The 23,619-nt window shown below is 42.8% G+C and overlaps 1 pseudogene; it reads left to right on the forward strand.

Annotated features, from left to right (window-relative positions):
- The first annotated feature begins 18,862 nt into the window (after positions 1-18,862).
- Positions 18,863-19,180, forward strand: LOC105729074 (NADH dehydrogenase [ubiquinone] iron-sulfur protein 5-like; annotated as a pseudogene).
- Positions 19,181-23,619: the final 4,439 nt, after the last annotated feature.

Here is a 23,619-nt window from a genome sequence, read left to right on the forward strand (position 1 = left end):
GCTTCTGGGTCAGACTTGAGCTTGGGGCTGTTACACCCAGAGCCCCAACCTCAGCATGCCCCAGGCTCTTGAGGTGAGTGGAGTGGACTGTTGGGCGCAACCAGTGGGAGGCAAAAGCACAGAAATAAGCAGGCCAAACAAAGGGCTGACTTACATGTTAAGTTACGCTGGGCTAGATTCTGTGATCAAACAGAATGTTTTTTTTTTTTTTTTTACTTTTTCCTCTGTATTTTGTTTCCCTTAAATTTCTTATGGTGATTATATGAACCAACATATTGAGTCCACCCTGTATGTCGAGTACGGTGCCAAGATGTCAGGATACGTTTCACTTTATCCTCACAAACAAACTTTGTGATGAATTACCACTGTTATCTGTTCCTGCTTTAAAGATGAGAAACTTAAGGCTGAGAAAGGGTAAGTAATTCATCCAGTGTAACTCATCCAGGTTAAGTAAAACAACCAGTGAGAAGTGAAGTTAGGTTTCAAGTCAGTGTGATGCTGGAGCCCAAGCTTATCACCACTTTGCTGCACCGCCTACTCATAATACAACATAATAGATTTTGCACCCTAAACAGTTCAGCTTGCTGGTCATTACCCATTAGGAGGAGCTGAGTGAGGTAAAGAGGGTAAATAACCAACTCTAGCTATATTGTTGATGCTCTAAGAAAGTGCTAACCTTTTAGCTGTCTTATCACCTACAAGTTAACAAACCTGAGCATCATAGGGGTCAGAATTTTGGTCTAGTGACAAGCTGCTCCTTGGCCCACCTCAAGTGAGAATTGTCCTAAAGTGACTCAGCCATTGGTTGGGGAAAGAGAAGTCACTGACTTAAAACTTCTGGCCTTACCCTAAGTTTTCAGTTTCAAGTTATTCGAAAAGTAAAAGTACAGATGGTGCCAATGTGCTATTAAATATGTTGGTGGAGGCCACGTTACCCTAAGATATCAGTTCTCATATGCCAGGTACCATTCTTGGTGTGTGCATGTGTGTTATGTATGCAAGTGTTTGGGGACAGAAGTGTGGTTCTTGCTACAATCTCTTGTCCGTGATTCCTTTTCTGAGTGCTTTAGGCCTTCCCTTTAAGAAATGAGGAATTATAAAATCAAGTGATTCAATCATTATTTGTTAGGTCTTTCTTAACTACAAACCCAGAAGTTTTATTTATAAGTTATTTTTGTAACAAGACTCTTAGCTTGTCATTATACCTTTTATTCTCATGACTGAACTATTAATGGAATTGTGCTCCAGTCTCAATATCTAGTTTGAATAGCTGTGAATATTTTTCTGTAATGCAGACATAAATTCAGACATTTGCTCAGACCTGGTTCAATTAGGGAAAATTAAGACTAATATGACTTTTCTCTTTTTTGGATTATTTTGCTCAGTCCCTCAAGTTCCCAGCCTACACCATCCTATCCTGGAATATTCCAGTGTTCACAGTATCTTTCTACCTTATTGCTCTACTCAGTCTGCTCGCAGCTTCTGCTGCAGATCTGAGCACTGAAATGAAGAATCCGTCAATTTGCCGTACTCTCAGCAAAGGGGAAATCATATGCTATGAAGTTCTCTGACTTACTGGGGCCACTTTTCTCCCTGGTCCCCAGCCCCTTTGAAAGACTCTTAAGTGACATGAACTTAGATTTATTGCTATTCCACCAGTGTCTCAATTTTCCTTTTACTCTTCCAGAACATTGGAGTACCACTTTTCATTTTATCTTCATTTTATGTGGACGCCTGGCACCTATACCATCCTAAAAGTGCATACCAGATCCTGTCCTTACAAACACTGGCATATACAAAAGAAGGGGTTATGGCGAACTCTCCAAGGATGCCTATAAAACAGACTGGGCTAGAGAGGAAATACAATAAATGCAGTCAAGTGGGATGGCTTACCTACTTTCTGGCTCTGCTAAAGCAGGACAGGTCCAGTTTCCTGAAAAATTGTTTAACTCTGTCCCCTCCCCGGGACCCCCTGACTTCTTCCCTTTCCTGAAGGATTTTTTCCTTTGCTAAAAGCTGTATTTTTGCCCGTTGACTTGGAGGCAGTGCGTTGAGTTGCTTGAGATGGGACAACAACTTAATATTTTGTTTGCCGTAACTTTAGTAAGGTTTAGTAGATATCCCAAACCTAGGATAGGTTTCTGAGAATCAGGGGTGGCTTTTGAATCAGAGTCTCAAGGCCCAATGTTTTTGGCAGATGCAGCTCTTTCTGAACAGTGAGTCATTGTTGAGTGACATGAACAGGACCAGAGCTAAAGAAAATGAAGATTTCAAAAGATTGTCTAAAACAAAAGTCCTTTCAGTCCCTTTTATTCAGAGTTTCACCCCTCACTGAACCAAAGTTGCTCATTTCTCAGAGAGAAAGCATGTGAAATTGTATCTGGAATCCAGGCAGTATTACACTTGGATTGACAGGTCAGCCACCATCTGAAGGCACTTAGGGCTCATTACTCACTGTAAAGTCCAGCCGGAAGGGGAAGACGGAAGTAACCCTTTCCTGCCCTGGCTGCACTTCTTCTCACCTTGTCTTTCATGAGGCGTATGGCTGAGGTTATGGATACATATCAAACAGAAAGCAGTCATATCATTCCAACAGGGAACAGAACTCAGGGAAATGGTTGACAGTTTACCAGGTTCCTTCTTTCATTTTCTTTCTTTTTACTCCTTTTGAAAGCCATTGAGGTCTAGTTGTTTCTTAAGGAAGTTTAACTCAGATCTCAGGGCTGATCTGGAGGCCAGGCAGGGTCTTATCAACTCTGGCACTGACCTTAAGAAGTTAATCCCAGCTGGGCGCGTCGGCTCATGCCTGTAATTCCAGCACATTGGGAGGCTGAGGCAGGTGGATCAGGAGGTCAAGAGATCAAGACATCCTGGCCAACATAGTGAAACCCCATCTCTACTAAAAATACAAAAAATAGCAGAGTGTGGTGGCGCATGCCTATAATCCCAGCTATTTGGGAGTCTGAGGCCGGAGAATCTCTTGAACCCAGGAGACAGAAGTTGCAGTAAGCTGAGATCGTGCCATGGCACTCCAGCCTGGGTGACAGAGTGAGACTCCATCTCAAAAAAAAAAAAATGTTAATTACATCCTGGATGCAGCTGGGAAGGCTCAGCTGTCTGAGACCACAGAGGAGCTCAAGGACATCTAAAGTTGAACTGGTTACCTGGGGAAGGTGAGGGGCCTGAGAGACCCTGGCGACATGCTAGCATGAATCTCGTAGCTGGGGACTGTATGGAACAAGGCAGTTTCAGACTTTCAGGGCCAAGAGGTGAGAAATCCCAACCTTTCCTACATTTTTTCTGACACTTTAGTAGACAGGTGGCTAATTTCTCTTAATTCACAGAGGACTTTCCCTTCCTGTTCATTGTTCATTACTCACAAGAGTCCTTCCCAAGGCATGAAGATAAGTGCTACAGGGTGAGTCATTAACAAATTGAGAGTTGCATCATGTCTTCAAAATCTATCTTGGCCTTCTGACCTAAAGAGTATCTAGCTTTTCTTGAAAAGATTACGTCACAGGTAGTAAAGCATGTGTCTTTGCCTTTCTTCATCCTGTTTTCATATCCTGGTTCCCAGCAGGTATTATGTGAAAAGTATGATTAGCCTTCATAACTGATTCACATTACACAATTTGATTTTTGCATGTTCCTTCTGTGCTGAGTTAGTTTGTCTCATTAAAAAGGGAAAAAGGTCATGTACTTAAAAAAAAAATTGGTTATCAGCTGGGCAAGGTGGTTCACACCTGTAATCCCAGCACTTTGGGAGGCCAAGGTGGGTGGATCACCTGAGGTCAGGAGTTTGAAACCAGCTTGGCCAACATGGTAAAATGCCATCTCTACTAAAAATACAAAAATTAGCTGAGTGTGGTGGCAGGCACCTATAATCCCAGCTACTGAGGAGGCTGAGCAGGAGAATCGTTTGAACTGGGGAGGCAGAGGTTGCAGTGAGTCAAGATTGCACCATTGCACTCCAGCCTGGGTGGCAGGATGAACTCCATCCAAAAAAATAAAAAATAAATAGCTGGGCGTGGTAGCGGGTGTTTGTAATCCCAGCTACTCAGGAGGGTGAGGCTGGAGAATTGATTAAACCCAGATGACAGAGGTTACAGTGAGCTGAGATTGCGCTGTTGCACTCCAGCCTAGGCAAAAAGAGCAAAATTCTGTCTCAAAAAAAAAAAAAAATGGTTACCAACATTTTCTATATCCTGGAAGTCACCCCACTGCAACCTTTGTTCTCTGCTGTGCCTGGTCTTGTGGTTTAGGGAGTCAAGTGTCAGCTTGATCCCTAAGAATTTCAGTGTTGGCCTTGAATATCTCACCTTTGTTTTTTAATCTGGGACTTGGAAATATAAACTGAAAATATACCTATATTTTTAATATGAATATAAATGTCAAATATCTTCTGAATTTCATAGCTTGTTTTGCCGAGAAAACAAAATGATAAGAATGTTGATCGTAAATATAGTGAATTTCTGGAGGGGCTGGCTGATCTCAGAGGTCTACTGCTTCACTTGCTCCTTCTCTGAAGCTGCCTCAACCAGGACACCCCTAAGCTCCTGCCAAAAGGGGTAAGGCCTGGAAAGAGATCAGGGTCCATCTTTGCTTAATTTTGCCTGAGTTCTATGCTCTTCAATTAGATAATTGACCCAGTAAAATGTCACTAATCCACACTCAATACTTTTAGAGATTAGTAATTCCAGAGGTATGAGACTAAGCTTCTGTTTTTTAAATATATGTATGAAGAAAGGGTTTATTAAGCCTAAGCATATGATTGTAGGAGCAAATTGTTAACCTGCTAAGATGAAAACTACCTTTGAAGATTCACATAGCTTTTAAAATGCTGGGGCTACTAATTACAGATAAGTTTAGCAAAGTAGGCGGGTAGCATTCTAAAAGAATCTTCAATGAATGTATGTCCTGTGAAGTTGAGAAATAAGAATAACAGCACAAAATTCTGTATCCTTAAAGATATTCTATAAGTCAGACTTTAAAAACAAACAAACAAAACCCTGACATTGGGTTTCTTTATACTGATTGGCCCAAACTTGAGAACTTTAACTAAATAGCATAAGGTTGTGAGGCTTGGGATGACTGACTGGACCACAACTTTTAGAGGGCAATAAGGACTGTTGGGATTTAGGTGTGGTGTTCTCATATGTGGGTCTGTTTAAGAGCATGTGTTTTTATATGTTAGTGTGTGTGTGTGCATGCGTTGCAAGTGTATGTGCTATGATACGAAGGAAGATGTTTTTCAGACCCCAAGTACCAGCAACCAGTTTGAAGACCCCCCAGAGGAAGGAGACCAGCATGAGAATACAGCGTCTTCATCTTCCCATCCCATGACTAAAGTCTTTAATCAGTCATCTCCATACTTTGGCCCATTCCAAAACTCTTAAAAACCCTAACCCTGAATTCCTCAGAGAGATGGATTTGAGGTTTCGTCCCATCTCCTTGTAAACTGAAAACAAGCTTCGAAGCCCCTAATCATCTGAATGGACTCCTCCTCTCAGCCAAGGAGTTCTGAAATTAACCTGAAAAACCATTTCAGGCCATGACGGGAATGGGGAGCTGGACAAGCCTCATTTTACCCTCCTCCCTTTTGGAATGACGAATAGAGCAGACTTTGAGTCTGATAAGAAGCATTGACAACCTATTCTCTCTGCAGCCTGCTACCTGGAGGCTTCTTTTGAATAATGGGAACAGTGGTCTCTTAACCCAGATATTCCCTTCTATTGATTCTAGGTATTTACACAATGACTTAACTCTTTCAATCAGTTGCCAATTAGAAAATCTTTGAATCCAACTCTGACCTGGAAGCTGTTCCCCCACTTCTGGTTGTCCTGCATTTGTGGGCCAAACCAATGTACATCTTACATGTATTGATTGATGTCTTATGTCTCCCTAAAATGTATAAAGCTGAGTTGTAGTCTGACTACCTTGGACACATGTTCTCTGAGGGCTGTGTCACCAGTCATTGGTCCCTTATATTTGACCCAGAGTAAATCTCTTCAAATATTTTAGTTTGACTCTTTTTGTAGACATCCTTGTTTGGTGATCCTAAGATTAAATCTCACTCTGTTGCAACCTAGCGTCTTGGCATATTGACTTGTCACGTGCTTCAGGCAATGAACCTATTACTATTACATGAGGCAGGGAGAGTGGAAACAGAAAGAAGAATGAAAGTTTCTGTGGTGTCTATTCCAATTCTTGCTGACAAACTGGACTTGACACCTGCTGATAGGAGTTGATGGTCAGAAATGGATGGACCCATTTAGGAAAGACTGTGAAGCTCTGGGTATGTGCATGGCTGCTTTAAGATTAAAAAAAAAATGTGGCTTAGAGTTATCTGCCTTTTTGTCAAGAACCCATCAGAATTCTGATGTACCATGAATGGAAGCCTGGGGTCATCCAGAGGTGGCCTCGTAGCATGGATGTTTTGCTGTGGCAGTGAAGAGGTCATGCAGGAGAGAAAGAATAGTTCATGTTATAGGGCAGTGGCAGACCATTATCAGCACAGTGATGTCCCTTTAGAGACTCCCAGAAGGTTCTTCTGTGACACAGATGGAGATGTTAGTGGCAAAACAAATACACATGCTTGTATCTGTGTGCATGTGTTCCACTTAGCAATGTACTGTGAACATTTTTTCCATGTAAGTAATTTTCTTCTGTAATATATGAGACTTCCCAGTTTTCCATGTTTGGGGATACAAGATTTATTCAACTGCTCCTCTTTCTTGCTGGTGCTTCCATTATTTTTTCTCTGTTATAAAGCATTGTGAGATGAACATTCTTGAAACAGTCACAAACCCATAATTATTTTATTAGGACTAACTTACCTGAAAGTGGAATCGTATCTAAAGAAGACAGGAATTACTCTGAGACTTTTGAAGTATAGAGGACAGTTTCCTTATATGTAAAATGGAAGGGTAAGATAAAAGCAGTAGCTTTCAAGACTTCCCCCACCCCTTTTAGCCAGTAGACTCTTCAAGCAGAAATTTCTGCAGAAACCCAGGAAATAAATGGATCAGAGTGGAACACACTCTGGTGGAGTGGGGCTGGGCCCATTTGCTTCTGCCTTCCCTCCCTTTTGGCTGCCAGGGGCTCTAAGGAACATCCAGGTCTCAGAGGCACATAGTTTGCAAATCACAGGGCGAGGTGACCTTACATTCTTTACCACCGATGTGTTTGCTATAAGTCACTTTTATTGAACTGCTGGCTGTCTAGACTGTCCGGTGACTGGGTGCTTTGGAGATCCTTATCACTGGGTCCCTGCCACTGCCCCTTCCTAAGCAGTCAGTAAGTACTTGTTAATCTTAGATAGCAGCTATTTGACAACACATCAAAAGCAGGAGGGCTCCAGTGGGTAAACCTGAAAGGGAAGAAACTGGACCACACCCAGTGGTGGGAGATGACCCAGGAGCCTGGATGTGGCAGATGAATATGGGGAATTTCTATGACTCAGAATGTGGGGAATGTAGACATTATATAATTAAACAATATGATTTTAAATATATGGGTAGTTTTGAGAATATGAAACCTCTTCTTTTTATAGATGAGAAAATGGAACCAAGACAAGGTAAAGAACTCACCCCAGGTCACATAGCAATTTAGTGGCATAATCAGATATCATGACAACTACACAAATGCTCTTTTGCTTTCACGATTTTGAATATTTCCCTGCTTTCTGTAAAGAGAAAAAAGATGGAGGGTGGAGGAGTGAAAAACTAACACTTAAAACATAAATTATGTGCCAGACAATGATTTACATGCCTTCCTTATCCTTTTTTTTTTTTTTAACCCTGTTGGGATGGGAGCCTTGTGCTGTCTCGCACACAAGGACTTTGCCTCAGAAATTCAGTCCTGGGTCCACAGGCACCCAGCAGTGATTGACAATGCTGTGATTTGGACTCCATCTCTGACTCCAAAGAACATCCTTTCCCAACTTAGTTCTATTTTATTAACCTAGAAAGGTACCCAATGCCTACATGTTAGAAAGTGAAGAAATCTGGGAAGTAATTTTAAGATTAAGTAAAGTAAATGATACTGAACAAGAACCAAAACCTGTTAACAGACACGTCTCTAAATAGGATAGGGACATCAGTTCAATTCAGACACATCGATGTAGGAAAACAATATGACCCCAAACCCTGCCCAAAGCATGTCCTTGGAGGTCTTTTCTTGGTATGAAAGTTGGTGCTACAGGAAATGGTGTAAGATGTAAAGAGAAATCCCCTTCCTTCCTCAAGTCAGATTCCTCTGGGAAATACCAACTAGTGTCCAATATTCTAACCCTGTCTTTGACTGGGAAACCCAGGGCACTTTTCACAAGAATGTAAGGTTTAGGTCACATCTCCAGAGTCATTTGGAAGACTTGTGCACCATACTGTGGGCCTGGGAACATAATCTTTAGGGAGCTGAGGAGATGTGAGAAATGCAGATATATGCATTGGTACCTTGAGTTTGAACTCTAGCGCCAAACTTCATCCAATCTAAATCTACAGAAGGGGATCTTGACTTGCTTTTGGAGGGAGAGGGGAATTCTAAGACTTGTCCACACAGATTAAACTTATTTTTGGCATTCATAACACTGTAGATCGAACTAATAGTAGATATAAGCCCATCAGGCTAATTGAAAGTTTACTGATGGAATTGGGTTTCCCTTGCACAAAGTTTTATGACTCATGAAGTCCACTGCAATGTAGTACAGGAGCCCACGGTTTCATGAGTGAAGCAACCTTCACTGTCTCTCTCCTAAAACTGAATGTGGCTGGACATTTGCACTGCTTTGTTACTTCTCCAACTAGTGAATTCCAAAACCGTTTCCCTTTTCCCAGATGGTATAAAAGTAGCTTTTTAACCTAAAAACTACGAGCTGTCACACCAGTCTGGGGTACCCTCCATTGCCTTCCCAAACTCACACCTGCCCCAAGGCTCAGGCCCTGCCTGTGAGCTTCCTGACAGCGCCTCTGCCCCTCCTGTTGTCTTTCCCTATGCCTTGTGCATTGATCGTTTCCCTCCTCTGTGATGCCATTGAGACTGTCACTAGCTGCTATCTCATATTGTTCTCATTTTTCTTGTGTGTTAACCCCATTAAACCGAAAACTCATATGTTTCTTGAGATTAGGGAAGGGATGAGGTGTTGCATTTGACTAACATCAGTGTAGTAAATCTGACAGAATGAGTGCCTGAGAGTTGGTCTTTGGAGTCAGATGGTCTGAGTTTGAATGTAGACTCTGCCTTGGCCATGTTGCTTAACCCGTCTGTGCTTCAGTGTCCTCACTATAAGATGAGCATGCTAATGGTGCCTACCCGACAGGGTACTAATTAAATTAGATAACTCACCTAAAGTGCCTAGTACATTATACATCCTCCAAAATGCCAGCTGCTATTATTATCCTCACAGGCAGGCACTGTGGTAAAGTATTTTCATTCCTGGTCTCATCTATTCATTACAATAGTTTGCTGGGCAGTCTAAGAAACCCCACTGGGTGCCTTCACACCAGCCGGCTACTGCTCCATCCCTGTTGGCAGAGTCCTGCTCTTGTTTAGGTGTTTGTCTTCTTCCCTATCCTCTAGTCTACAGGGAAGGTGATTCTGTCCTCAGCCCAGGGGTAAGTACTGAATAGTCTAAGCCAATCACGTAACCTCTTACCAGTGATTGGTTCAGAGGTGGTCATGTGACATAATTTCAGCTAATGAGGTGGGAGGAGAAGCCTGGTCTTGCAGCGGTTGTGGAGCAGGGATGGTTTCCTCATTGATGCAAATGAGGCATGCAGGAAGACATCCTTCTTCCTTCCCCTGGACCTTGAGGTGTTTGGACGTTTGCCTGGAATTGCCATAGCTATAAAGGAAGCCAACACGGAGGGAGGGGGCCGGATCCAAGAGGAAAGAGGCAGGCCCCAATTCCCTGGCATACCTGTGTTCATACTTGAGCACTTTCTGTTATGTAAAATGGGATGTTCCATGATTGTGTTAAAGCTCTTGAGTCGTGCTTTTTCTGTAACTTACAGTGCTCACAAAAGCATCCTAACTAATGTAGTTAATTATTTTGCTCCTTATGTTCCAGATGAAAAACTGAACCTTAAAGAGATTTTCAGTATTTACTCCAAGAATTAAACAGATAGCTAGTGGCCAGAAAAAGTAGAGGTGGTTTTTTTTTTTGTTTTATTTTGTTTATTTTTTAGATGTAGGGTCTCTGTCTGTCACCCAGGCTGGAGTACAGTGGTGCAATCATGGCTCACTGCAGGCTTGACCTCCCAGGCTTAAGTAATCCTCCACCTCAGCCTCCAGAGTACCTGAGACTACAGGAGCACACCAACACACCTATCTAATTTTTAAATTTTTTGTAGAGACAGTGTCTCACTGTATCGTCCAGGCTTGTCTCAAACTTCTGAGCTCAAGCAGCCTTCCCTCCTTAGCCTCCCAAAGTGCTAGGATTATAGGCACTAGCCATGGCGGCCTGCTCAAAGCAAAATCTTATACATCCCCTGTGACCTCCAGTGCCAAGAGCATCATAGAATGAATACTTGTTTAATAAGTAGGCAGCATCTTAGAAACTCACATGCTCACCAAGCTGTGCTACCCCAGGGCAATGTGATAGTTGTGCTGCAAGGCACACTGAACCATGCCATGCTTCAGCCACTTTTAATGACTTTCCAACTTGATATGCATGGTGAGTCTCATGAGTTCTTTTAAAAGCAAGAAGAGTGATTATCTAAAGTGATTCTCGTTTCTAGGGCACACTTCAACACGCTCAGCTTCATGACAAGTAACACTTGCTCTTCATTTAAATAACAGGCTTTGGTTTGGTAGTTACCACTTCTTAATGTCATCTTCTTTTAAAAAGATGATATTTATACTAAAGGCTTAAGAAATCTAGTTCTTCTTTGCCACAGCAAGTTGTGCTGAATTGATCTCAGAATTTAGCTTCACTCCAAGAAAGTCACCTAAATAGAGGTCTAGGAGGAAAGCTTGGGGTGGGGTATGTAAGAACAAGATCAAATGAGGATGGGAGGAGAAATGTTCTAGCTTTTTCTGTCCTGAGGGGGCCTATGCCCCATTTTAGTAGATGCCTTTCCGATTTTTATAGGGTGATGAAGTGTACCTTTAATTGTACTGAAAGTTATCCAAGGGAAAAATACTTTAGAATGACATACTGCACAGTTTCAGAGACATGGTTGAGTTCCCTTTCTTGTCCTTGCCTCATACAGTTCTGTACCAGCCAAGCTCAGTCCTCACTGAAACTGTACCTGGGCAGAACTTCAAGGGCAGTGAGCTTGACTGATAATGACCAAGTGAGGGAGTAATGGGCCAGTGACCTAAGATTGTAACAGGGCAACTGCCCCTCAGTATTATACCCATGATTGCCCAATTAATTGTTAAACTCTCTTCCTATTTTTTTTTTTTTTTTTTGAGACAGAGTTTTGCTATCATTGCCCAGGCTGGAGTGCAATGGCATGATCTCAGTTCACTACAAACTTCAACTCCTGGTTCAAGCAATTCTCCTGCTTCAGCCTCTTGAGTAGCTGGGATTATAGGTATGTGCCACCACGCCCATAGTAGAGACGGTGGTTTCACCATGTTGGCCAGCCTAGTCTCGAACTCCTGACCTCAGGTGATCTGCCCACCTCGACCTCCCAAAGTGCTGGGATTACAGGCATGAGCCACCACGCCCAGCCCTCTCTTCCTATCTTAAGGAAATCATAGGAGAGAAGCCGAGAGGGGATAGTTACTGAGCACTTATCACATACTAGGCTCTGTTTAAGACAGAGTACGTGCACTATCATTTGAATTCTCACAAGCTGTGTTAAACTGTCACTCTTCTTCTAATAAGTATAATTCTTACAACAATAATAGTAGTATGTAGGAGAGAAAAAATCATTTCTCTCTACTCTTCTTAACTGGGACTCCCTGTAACAAAAGACTGATTAACAAGAAAAAAACAAACAGGAGTTTATTAACATGTATACCTCAAGTATATGTGGGAGAAAACCCAGAGAAATGGGTAAATCTCTAGAGTAGATCTCAAAGAAAGCATTTAAGGCTGAAATACAATCATTCTCTGAAAGAAGGGGGTGTGTGTGTGTGTGTGTTGGTTGAGACAAGATAGGCAGGGAAAGGACCCTAAAAGCAGGGGATGGTTTGTTACACAGATTTAAGTCCATGCCTTCTCCACTGGTTAACAGTCTCTAGTGATTTAGCAGAGGCAGACACACTTACAAATGGAGATTTCCTTTATAAGTGTAAATTTCTCTTACAAAATGTTGACTTTTCAGAGCTACTTCTTTGTCTGCAGTTTCTCAAAATAGCTCAAAATCATCAATATGCCAAAGAGGCATATTTTGGGCATATTCTGGTCTTCTACAGTCATATTTTGGGGTGGTATATCTTGAGCCCCACCAGAATTATTATAGACTATGAAACTCAGGTGTAGAAAGGATACATAACTCACCCAGAGTTTCAAGGCTAACAAGTGACAAAGTTAGAATTTAAATCCTGGTACCCTGGGTCCAGAATTCAGCTTTAATCATCACCCTATAGTGCCTTAATAGCCAAAATAATTCATGAGAAGGAACAGATGGTTTGAAAATGGGAGGCAGATGGTGAAGAGCAAAACACTTTTATCAAGCTGGTTTCATTTCTCCACCTTAACTGTGCCTGACAGGCAGCAGAGCATGGTGGGGAGGGCCTGCACCGTGGAATATCTGGATCCCAGTCTGGCTCTACCCTGACTAGTTTTTAAGTGAGGCTAACAGAGGATGAGCAGCACACTCCCTTCTTTTTGATATTTGGACTAAAATTTAATGATTTACAAACTAAGGAATACATAAGAATCGCCAGTTAATTAAGAATCTTTAGGAGTGGGCAACAGGAATCCACATTTCTAACAAACTCTCCAGGTGATTCTGATGCAGGTGGTCTTTGGACCATGCTTGGAAACCAGGTGATCTTTGGGTCTCCTTTCTGTTTCTTATTTAATGACACCAGGCTGTAGTCACACCTCCACATCTGTGAGTTCCTCATTCCCAGATTCAACCCACTGAGAATGGAAAATATTTGGAAAAAATAAAAAATACATCAATAAAAAATAATGCAAATAAAACAATACAGTCTAACAACTATTTACATAGCTTTTAAATTATATTAAAAATGTGGTCAACATGGTGAAACCCCGTCTCTACTAAAAATACAAAAAATTAGCTGGGCATGGTGGCGCATGCCTGTAATCCCAGCTACTCAGGAGGCTGAGGCAGGAGAATTGCCTGAACCCAGGAGGCAGAGGTTGTGGTGAGCCGAGATCGTGCCATTGCACTCCAGCCTGGGTAACAAGAGTGAAAGTCCGTCTCAAAAAAAAAAAAATAATAATAATAATAATAATAATCTAGAGATGATTTGAAATATTCTGGAGAATGTATGTAGGTTATATGCAAATACCAAGCCATTTTATATCAGAGACTTGAGCGTCCTTGAATTTTGGTATCTGAGCTGTGTGTGTGTGTAAGGGGGATCCTGGAGCCAGTCCTCTGCAGATACGAAGGGATGACTGGTACTTGCCTTTGTGGTGCTATTTCTCATCTGCTTTTGTCTGTAGACAGGCAGCAGGGGTAGTGGCAAAAGCAAGGCCTGGCGTCAGGCAATTTGATGACAATGAACCACTCACTACTCTTGTTTTTTTTACAAAACATGGGGCTAACAGAAACTAATAGTAATAGAAGAGGCATGGGATGGAATGCTCAGGTAATGTCGGTGTCCACCCCCTGTTCATTATAGCCATGTTCTGGTCTATGTTGTCACGTGTAAGTTAATGGTATTGCAGAGAAAAGTTGCTATCTGAAGAGTCCAAAATTCTCAAGTAACATATGTGATGGCAGTTAGAATTCTCTCTTGCTTTTTTCATTTTAGTTTTCCCCACTCCCTTCTTTAGGAAGATTTTGTCCGAGCTCCCCTAGTGGCATCTGTGGAGACATGCCCGGCTCATACACAGACCTTGCTGGCTGAGCTTTTCAGGTAGGCTATGTGCATTTAGAACACCAGCTTTTCAATCATTCACTTGCCCCAATCTTTTTTTCTCCCCTCTCTCTCTCTCTCTATTTCTATCATAAAAAATATACCCTAAAACATAAAACACTTCCATATATTTTACATACGTTTGTTTTTGTTGTTTAAATTGCAGTATTTATTATTTAGCAGTTTTATTATTAACCTTTGCAAAAAGTACCATCTTTAACCTAAGTGGAGTGGAACTTTACAAGCAGCTAAGGGGGGAATCATCTGAGTAGGGTGCTTTTTTCTGCCCTGGGTCGTTAAAGACCTCAAGGAAGAATCCTTTACTCTGTAACATCTAGAAAGTTAATTTTGCTCTTTGAGCAAGAGAGAAAAGAGATGACGGACTGCCGGACTGCCGAATTCCCGGAGAGGTCACTCAACAGTGCTCAGTGTTAGCTGTATTGTTCTGACCAAAACAATGGAGAGGGATTGTCTGTGCTCCAGGACCCCAGTCCTCAGGCTGCTGCTTTCCCTGGAGGAACTGCAAAGGAGTGAACTGTCTCCGAGGAAAATATCTGCTGGAGACAATGAGAGCAGGGAAGGTGGGGACAGTGGAGTGGCCCTCTGGAAGGCGCTAACTCACCTCTGCTCCGGAGAAAGCCTCCTAGAATAAATGTGTTTCCTGTTCTTGAGAGAAGGCTGGGCCACTAAGGAAGTCACTATCTGTAGCCTTCGGGCCAAAGGAGAGGCTGACCTATGCCCTCTGGGTCACATTGTCTTAACCTTCAGGAATGTTTCCTGGAAAAATTGCTCTGAAAGTAAAGAAGAAACCTTACAGAGGAGAACCTGAGTAGAAGAAAAGTCTCTAGGAAGCCTAAGCCCTTTGGAATCACATGTGAGGAAAAAAAAAAAAAAAAAACTTTGCAGAAAGCACCTGCAAAGCGCTAAACCCTGAACCCTGCTTTGGCCCAGGGTGAGGCTGAAGACTAGAGGTAGCATCTTAAAACACTACAGCTTCTTGGAATGGTTGTAGGCAAGGAAGCACCTGTACTTCCCCAAGTGAGCATAGGGGAGAAAAAGTAATATATTTTCTTCATCCATCACAAGGTTCATGGTTGAGATTCCTATAACAAAAGACAGATTAACAAGAGAAGAGCATGCACATTTATTTAATATGTAACACAGGAACCTTCAGAAATAAAGACTCAAAGAAACAGGGAGAACTGTGTATTTTTCTGCTTTGGTTTGATGTAGAGTAGACAGTCATGCTGAAGTGTGATCAGACGAAGGGGATGTGACCTCATGGTAATGAACTGGGGGAAGCTCAGCAGGCCTGTTTGTGCTGATACTTCCTGGAGTCTCTGTGTCTTCCACTCCTTTTCCCCAGGTATAGGGAGGACCCCTCTGGAATGAGAATCTTATGACCTACTTCAGAGAGCATCAGCTAGATTTTATGGCCTGCTTCAGGGGAGAAGGGAGGCAGAAAGGGAGAGTGACCCTCCTGCTTCTGCGCTTCCTCCATTGCCAAGGTGCCATATTTTGGAATAACGTGTCCTGAACAACATGATGGGATATATGTGCAAGAGATTGGCAACTTGGTGCAATGGATTTCATATGGATGTAAAGGTGTGCAGTTAAGAGGAGTCAGAAGTCAAATTCTTTTAGGGAAACAAACGTAAACTGGGGAGGTAGTTAACTGTGGAGCCACAGCCACTGATAAAAAGGTGTAAAAAAGTCGTTTTATAAAGAAGGAGCTCACTCACTCTGTTTGTGCAGTGGGTGTCAATTGGTTGGTTAATTAATCCTTGATAAAGGTTTTCTAAGGCACACGTGTACCTTTCCCTTCTCTCTCAATGCTGCCAGTCATTGTCCCTGGCAACCACAGGGTGACCAACCTTTCCACTTTCTATATCAGATGTTCATCTCCAGAAAGACAAAGATTTCTCCCTGAAGATTAGAGAAAGTTCTCTTTGTGGGGAAAGCTACAGATGAGGAACAGAAGAAAAAATATCTTACTCCCCAAGCCACTGGCATAGCCCTAGATAAACGAAAAGCCATGAAGGTGAAGAGAACGAATGAGGTATGAAGGCCACCTGGAGTTTCTGTAGGCCACAGGGCGGGTGGAGGGAGAAGCTCAATTTCTATATTAATCTGCCCTCCTAAAGCCTGCTTCAGTTCTTTAAAGTTTTGTCTCTCCTTATGTGCTTTCTAATAGCTCACTGTATGTCCGGAAATTATACTTAGAACTAGTATTGCTTTTAGAAATTAGTTTGGGTCTAAGAAACTGGGGATTAGGCAAGGAAGAATGAGGCGTAATTCTTTAGTTAATTTACTCGTGTCACCAAATAATTGTTTTTAATGCAGTCTCAAATATTTTCCAAAGAATATTCCTCTGTTTAATATTAATAAATAATATATACAGAGTTTTATGGTCACATAAGTTTGGGGAATACAGAGCTAGTATAAGTTATTTGGGTTTCTTTGTGATATGATTGCTCAGAGCCTTTAATAAACTAAGGTGCATTATAAATCAAGATGGGCTGCATGGTGAGCAGTGAGTCCCAAGCTGCTTCTTAGAATATCATGACACAATGGTGACTCAAGGGACACACTTTAAAAAACCCCAATGATTTCTCAACCAGTTGATCTTGCTATTTGGAAGCTTCTTCCCATAGTCATACTGGAAACACCCCACACAGAGACATCATGGGGCAGGGGAAGGACACATGGGTCCGAAGACCTGGGTTCTAGTTCTACGTTCTTCTCACCAGCAGTGGCAAGTGGTAGAAGGTGCTGAGCCTCAAGTTTATCATCTGTAAAATTGGATGATCATGGCCTTACTTTGCTTGCAGGGCAATAGTCGGGAATCTCAAAGGAGACATTTGAAATAATACAAATGTATGTTAGTGGTTGTTATGATAACATACAGCCTAACTGAGGGTGAAAAATTCCTTACCTTTCTTGTTTGGATAATGCTTCATGGCAGAGATGTCTCTCTTTGTAGTTTATTGACTCTATCAAATCAACAAAAGTTTGAATGCCTGTTTTGTAATAAAGCATTGCTTAAGTTGATTCTAGGAGAACTATGCTGAGATTCATAACTACCTTCTTGTGATACTTAATTCCCCATATTGCTTGTCTGGGCATTAGGCATTAGGAATGTAACATCAATGCATAATTCCCTTTGGTTATTTGAACATTCTCAGTGCCATAGTCCTTTTTACCTATTATTCATGGTCACTAATGAATCGTTTCCTTGTTAAATGAACCAGTTGAGTAACACATGTGACTTCAGGGGCAGAGTTTGCTGGAGGGTATTTCTGCCTATCACTTCTGTGAAATTGGCTTTCTTCCTTTAAGACTTGATTTTTGGAATTACTTTCCCAAAGATAAAAGCTAGCCTTGGTTTGGGTCACTGTAGAATAGCCCTGGACATTTTCAGACTGGGAGGCATTCACCTCTGCTTGTCTCAGGGTGTTAGCAGAGCTACACTGGAAAAGATGTGTTTGCAGAGACACATGGCATTTCTTTGTGTACATGCTCTTCAAAGGTTTGGGTCAAGGCAATCAAACTAAGTTGGGAGTCAAGGACATAGAATCCTGGCAAACCTGAGCAAAAGTGGTGGTCATATAACCTGCATAATAATACCATTCATAGCAATTCCTGTGAGCTACACGCTGTTCTCTGGACTTCATATAGATTAACTCCTTTCACTCTCAAAATAGCACTGCGCGGGTGTACCATGATTAGCCTGATTCTACATGTGAGGAAGGTAGCAAGTTTACATCTCCCACTCCAGTGTTCTGGTTTCAGGGATAGTAAGCGATGTCCTGGTATGATGGCCATAGCAGGCAATCTGCCTGTACCAATCAGAGCTCTAGAGTGATCCTCCTAGCTATGGCTGATTGGATCATGGATGGATGAACACTCGACTCAAATCCAGCTAATTCATTAGCTAGTCAGATTTTCTCAATAATTTAAATTAGAGTCATAGAGATAAAAGCCTATATAAAAGCTCTAGGGGTGAGGCAGCTATTTTGATTTCAAGTAGAGGAGAAAGTAGAGAGAGCTTTTCTGTGGAGAGGCAGAGAAAAGAAAGAGCCACTTGATCTTAAGAAATGGAAAAAACAGTTAAACACTCCAACTCTGGGATCTGATAGGCCTGGATTAGACTCTGGACTCTTTGTCATTTGTGAACTTGGACAAATGACCTAACTTCTCTAGGACTCAATTTCTTCACCTTGAAAGGAGAAATGATGGTGTCTCTGCCAGTGACTTGCTTAGCATAGTGCCTGGCACACAGTAAATCCTCAGAAAATAATAGCTACAATCATTGTTATTAATATTTCTGATGGCTTTTCGGTTCTCCTAAGGCCTGGCTTTCTTAGGTTCCTTTCCTAAGATCCCATTGTCTGGGTCTTTATCCTCACCCTCCCTTCCCTTGAGGGAGTCTTGATGGGCATGTGCGGGTGCTGGTGTGGTGCAGTGAAAACCAGCACCTACCCTTTAAGACGAGCTCTTGAGAGAATAGTCTGAGTCCTGCTTAGGATTTGTTCTTCATACAATCACAACAAAAGGAAGATATAAATAATTCATACTCCCACCATTCCATTGTCTTCTTTCCTTCTTGGGTATGGTAATCTAGAATCAATAATTTGTTAAGTTTTCACCACGTACTCTGGGCTGTATATATGTGTGTCGGTGTGAACATATGTATTTGTGTGTGTGTGTATGTGTATGTGTGTGTGTAGGAGTGGGGAGCCAATGGGTTGGTAGAGAAAACAAAAGTTGCAAACTCCAAACAGTTAAAAAACAATATGGAGTCGTCCCGAAGTGGCGGTCGGAGAAGAGACAAGGGCACGGGCCTTGGATCGCCATGCCTTTCTTGGATGTGCAGAAAAGGTTCGGCCTTAACAGAGATCGATGGTTGACAATCCAAAGTGCTGAACAGCCCTACGAGATTCCTGCTTGATGACATGCTTTTGAAAAAGAATGGATAGAATGGGCAAATGGAATCGGTAGTACCTGGGCAGAGAAAGAGTGCCAGATAGAATATGATGATTTCATAGAGTGTATACTTTGGTAGAAAACGATGACATGTGTGAGTACCATCAGGAAGCAGCGGGATAAGCTGATGAAGGGATGTATACCCTCTCCACCTCACCGCATGGGCAAGGGGGAGCCTTGGCCCTGAGCAAAGCAGCTGCTGATGTCTGGAGGCTGTTTTCATGTTCTCTGTTCTCCACTGGAAAGATTGTTTATGGAAAACCTCCTTGTCAAAGTGTGTAAAAATAAAGCATTGCTCCATTCTAAAAAAGAAAACAAAACAAAACAGTCTGATAGTATATATCAAGTGCAACCTCTTTCGAGTCCAGTGATTCTTAAGTGAGGGCCTATGGAAACATGTAAAAACAACAACAAAACAGAAGACAGATTTCCTGGACCTTATCACCCAAATTTCTAATTTGGACAGTCTGAGGAGGGTGATGGTTAAAAACTTTAAAAGTTCTTTGGAGAGATTTGCTTTGTAGTCAAATTTTGGAACCACCACTATAGATTATGAGTGCAGTTAGGATTTCTGGAATTCAGAGTTGTCAAGCATGCCTTGATAGAAGGTTGAAAACCAGAAATAGATCTTGAAGATACATGATAGAGAGACGAAAAAGGGGAACATTTCAGAGGGAGAACAGAGTAAATACAGGGAATTCGAACTCTACATGGCATCTGTTAGAAGGTAAGGGTGGGGATGAAACATGAAACCTATGAAACAGAAGCAGCAGGTCCAAAAGGGAGAACCACTAAGGAAGAGTCATATTGAAATCTGCATTTACATTTGCAGATTCAGCATCATCCCGGCCTATTTTTGCAGCAGTTTCTTGCAAGGTAGGCGGAGTAGCATGCCTGCTGGCCCCTGGTCATAAAACTAAATAAACTCTACTTAGCTCTGAGAATGTCTCATTTGTACTCCTAGTTTCCATCTTCAGTGCTGTAAAACAAAACCAACTCCAAATGAGAGGAGAGGATGAACAAATGGTGTTTGCTTCAGTGATAGCTTCTTTGCAAGGAAGTTCTGGATGGGCTGGTTGAGTCAAGATACCTGGAAAAGCCAGTTCAGTTCAGACTGAGCCCACCCTTAGGTTCAGTGATGACCTCCAGGAAATTGGCAGCTCAGCTGATTCACAACTTCGTTTTGTGGTACTGACACTCATTTTTATAAGAAGGGCTTACTGTGAGCAGAGGAGTCTTAGCTCAGGAAGAATTCTGAGAAACTATTAAGATTTTAAGAGAACGTGTTCTGTGTCTTTGCTATGTAACTCACTTTGAGCACAGGACTGCTGCCTCCCTTCCTCCCAGGAACTGGCAGCCCATGTACTGATCTGACGTGGAACTGATCTTTTCTGAGACATCCTCTCCTCCTGGGCCCAGCCTCCTATGGTTTTGCTTCCCTGGGACATGCTCCTCTCTGTGTCAGATCGAAGTCTGGAAATGGCCCATCAACTTTTCCCGTGGCAGATCTCCCCTACTCTGCATAACTTGAGGTCAAGCACAGGCCCTTCTCTTTTTTTTTGTTTTTGAGATGGGGTCTTGCTCTGTCACCTAGGCTGGAGTGCAGTGGCACGATCTTGGCTCACTTCAACCTCTGCCTCTTGGATTCAAACGATTCTCCTGCCTCAACCTCCCAAGTAGCTGAAACTACAGACGCATGCCACCACGCAGGCTAATTTTCATATTTTTAGTAGAGACAGGGCTTCGCCATATGGGTCAGGCTGGTCTTGAACTCCTGACCTCATGATCTGCCTGCCTTGGCCTCCCAAAGTACTGGGATTACAGACGTGAGCCACTGCACCTGGCCAAATCGAATCTCTAGAGAGTAAATTCCATAGCAAATATACCAAAAGCTAAAGCAAATTCTATGATGTTTTGCACTCTGCTCCCTGAATCAAAGTGTTTCGGGTCTAGGAACATACACTGTTAACAACTATCACTGAAGCTTCTTATGCCCACTGCCTTTCACAGCTATCTAAACACAGAGCTTCTAGAGTCATCTTGCCTTAGTGGGAGTTCCATCTTGATAATTTCTTGCTTTGTGGTGTAGAGTGTAGGGGAAATGTTCTTCTTTTCTTTTCTAGGCCCTAGAAAGTGTATCTGAGGTCCTGCTCTATGAAAAGCCTGTTGTTATCCATGAGTTTGATGCATATATTTGTTAGCACCGACAGATTCAGACATAGATATTGCCCACCTCCAATGTTTGGGTATGAGTTCCCTTATTTTTGTTGTCCTTGCTTCCCTTCATGAAGAAGTGCAACAAAACAGTAGTCTCATAACCTAGAACCTCTTATTAGAAATAAAGGCAAGAAAATTAGCTGAGTGAGCATTTTTTACTTCCTCTCTGCATGCACAGATCTGGTGTCACTGCCGGGATCCTTGGGCTGGGTGTGTACTCAGGTGACTCATAGGAAAGGATACATCCCAATAAAGAGCATCGTCTTTCTCAAGAAGCATGACAGAGCTCCCAATTTTAGACTTTCTTTTTTTTTCTTTTCAAAGGTGAGGTTTCACCATGTTGGTCAGGCTGGTCTTGAACTCCCGACCTCAGGTGATCTGCCTACCTTGGCCTCCAAAGTGTTTGGATTACAGGCATGAGCCACCATGCCCGGCCCCAATTTTAGACTTTCAAGATGTCTATCAGGCCTTCTTTAGAGTAAATTGTATCAGTGAATGGGTGAGCCTATGTGCATGGAACAGGTTGGAGTTCTCCAGAAGTGTCAGTGGCAACTGTTTAGAAGTGTGATGGATACTCTGAAAAGGAGCAGTGTGTCCCATAGCATCCATGTTAAGTAGTTGAGAATCTTACTCAACTCTTCAATGGGCTGTACCTCTGTAGGGCTTAGCATAGACAAGAACCTCAGTCAGGGGAATCTGTGAAGTGCCACAAATGCATCTGTCCCTTCCAGTGCCAAGAAGATGAAGGCTTTGTGTGTTTTGTTCATTGTGGTGTCTACAGTGCCTGTCAAGGAGTAGACGCTCAACAAACACGTGCTGGTGAACAAATGGATTGCCTTCTTTGGAGTGAGTACAGAGCTAGACTAGAGGTATGACTTGACTATGACATGGGCCCTGTTCTTGCAGAGTTTTTAGGCTACTAGGTAAGGCAAGTCCTTGGGAAAAAACACCACCACAAAATGTAGTAAAAGATGTAGGTAAATGTCTTAGGGAGATCTGAAAAAGACTCAGAAAGACTTCATGCTTCACCAAAGGCGTGGGAGGTGAGCTTGGATCTTGAAGGGTGTGAAGGGGCTGGTTAGTGATGGGAGAGAAGAACCTGGGCACAATTTCTACTGCTGAGAAACTTATTGCATGGAGGGAGGGCTGGTGCAAATCCCTGGGAAGGGAGTTAGAGGGCTTGTGCAGCAGCATGCCACAATGGAGCCATTTCTGCCCATTGTGACTGAGGCACAATATGAGTTGCCAGCTAGTAAAAGGAGTGTGAGACCGATCCCACCACCTCCACACCTGCTGCAGATTTACAGAAGAGACAGCCTTGAGGACCTCGTTCATGTCTCTCAGCCCCCTCAGCCAGATCAAGGACTTTTCAGGGCAAGGATGCCACAAGTGTTTCCCCATTTCCTGTGGACTGGGTGAAGGCCCCTCACAAGAGATGAGGTGGCATCGTCTTGGGTCCCATCCAATAGGATGGGTCCTGTCTTGCGAGAAGAGAGAGGAGGGCAGAAACTCCATAGAAAAGGGCGAGAGGTGCATGCCCAATGCCCAGGGATGAGGAAGGAGTTGCAAGAGGCCACCAAAAACAGAGATATATTCACCAGGTCAACAGGTGCTACAGGAGAGATGGGTCTACCAGGTGACTCACGAAGAGCCACAAAAGTGTTCCATGAGAGCAGTCACAGTACAGAGACAGTGGAATGGTGGTTGCCAGGAGCTGGAGGAGCAGGAAATAGAGAGTTTTGTTTAATGAGTCTAGAGTTTCTGTTTTACAAGATGAAGAGGGTTCAGGAGAGGGATGGCAGTAATAGGCGCGCAGTGCTGTAAATGCGTGTAATACCGGTGAACTGTTCACTAAACAGTGGTTAAGATGGTCAATTTTATGTTACGTGTTTCTTAATGCAACAAAAAATTGTGGGAAAAAAAGTGCTTCATGAGAGAAAGAGATCCCCTTCCCAGGGATGTCAGTGTTAACCACATGCCAGGCCCAGAGAGCACAAAGCCTTTCAGTCGATTAGTGCTGTCCTGTCCACTGACCTCTCGCCACTCCATTTCTCCTTCAGATCTGGCAGTGAAAGAATCAGGAAAACTGTGATAGAGGGTGAGGAGAGCCCAAGTGGCAAGGCTCCTTCCCCTCTACGGGCTTCTAGCCTGAAGCTGGCCTGAGGAGAGAGAATTCAAGGCTAAGTAAAGTTCAGCCTCTTGATGATTACATGGCACTGGACATTACTGTGTCTGAAGCGCAAACATCCTGGGGCTTCACGTGACTCCAGTGCTCTTCTACTACCCAGGATGAGCAGAAAAGCACCACCAGCAGCCACCAGGGCTTTTCTCCAGGAGTAGGGAAGGTTATCCGCTGACAAACTATGCAGGGACAATGGGAGGCAGAGACAGCTCTGAGTATGTCACAAG

Source organism: Aotus nancymaae, unplaced genomic scaffold (genome assembly GCF_030222135.1).
Source record: "Aotus nancymaae isolate 86718 unplaced genomic scaffold, 86718_ANA_hifiasm-v0.15.2.pri h1tg000011l, whole genome shotgun sequence".
Classification (NCBI taxonomy): domain Eukaryota; kingdom Metazoa; phylum Chordata; class Mammalia; order Primates; family Aotidae; genus Aotus; species Aotus nancymaae.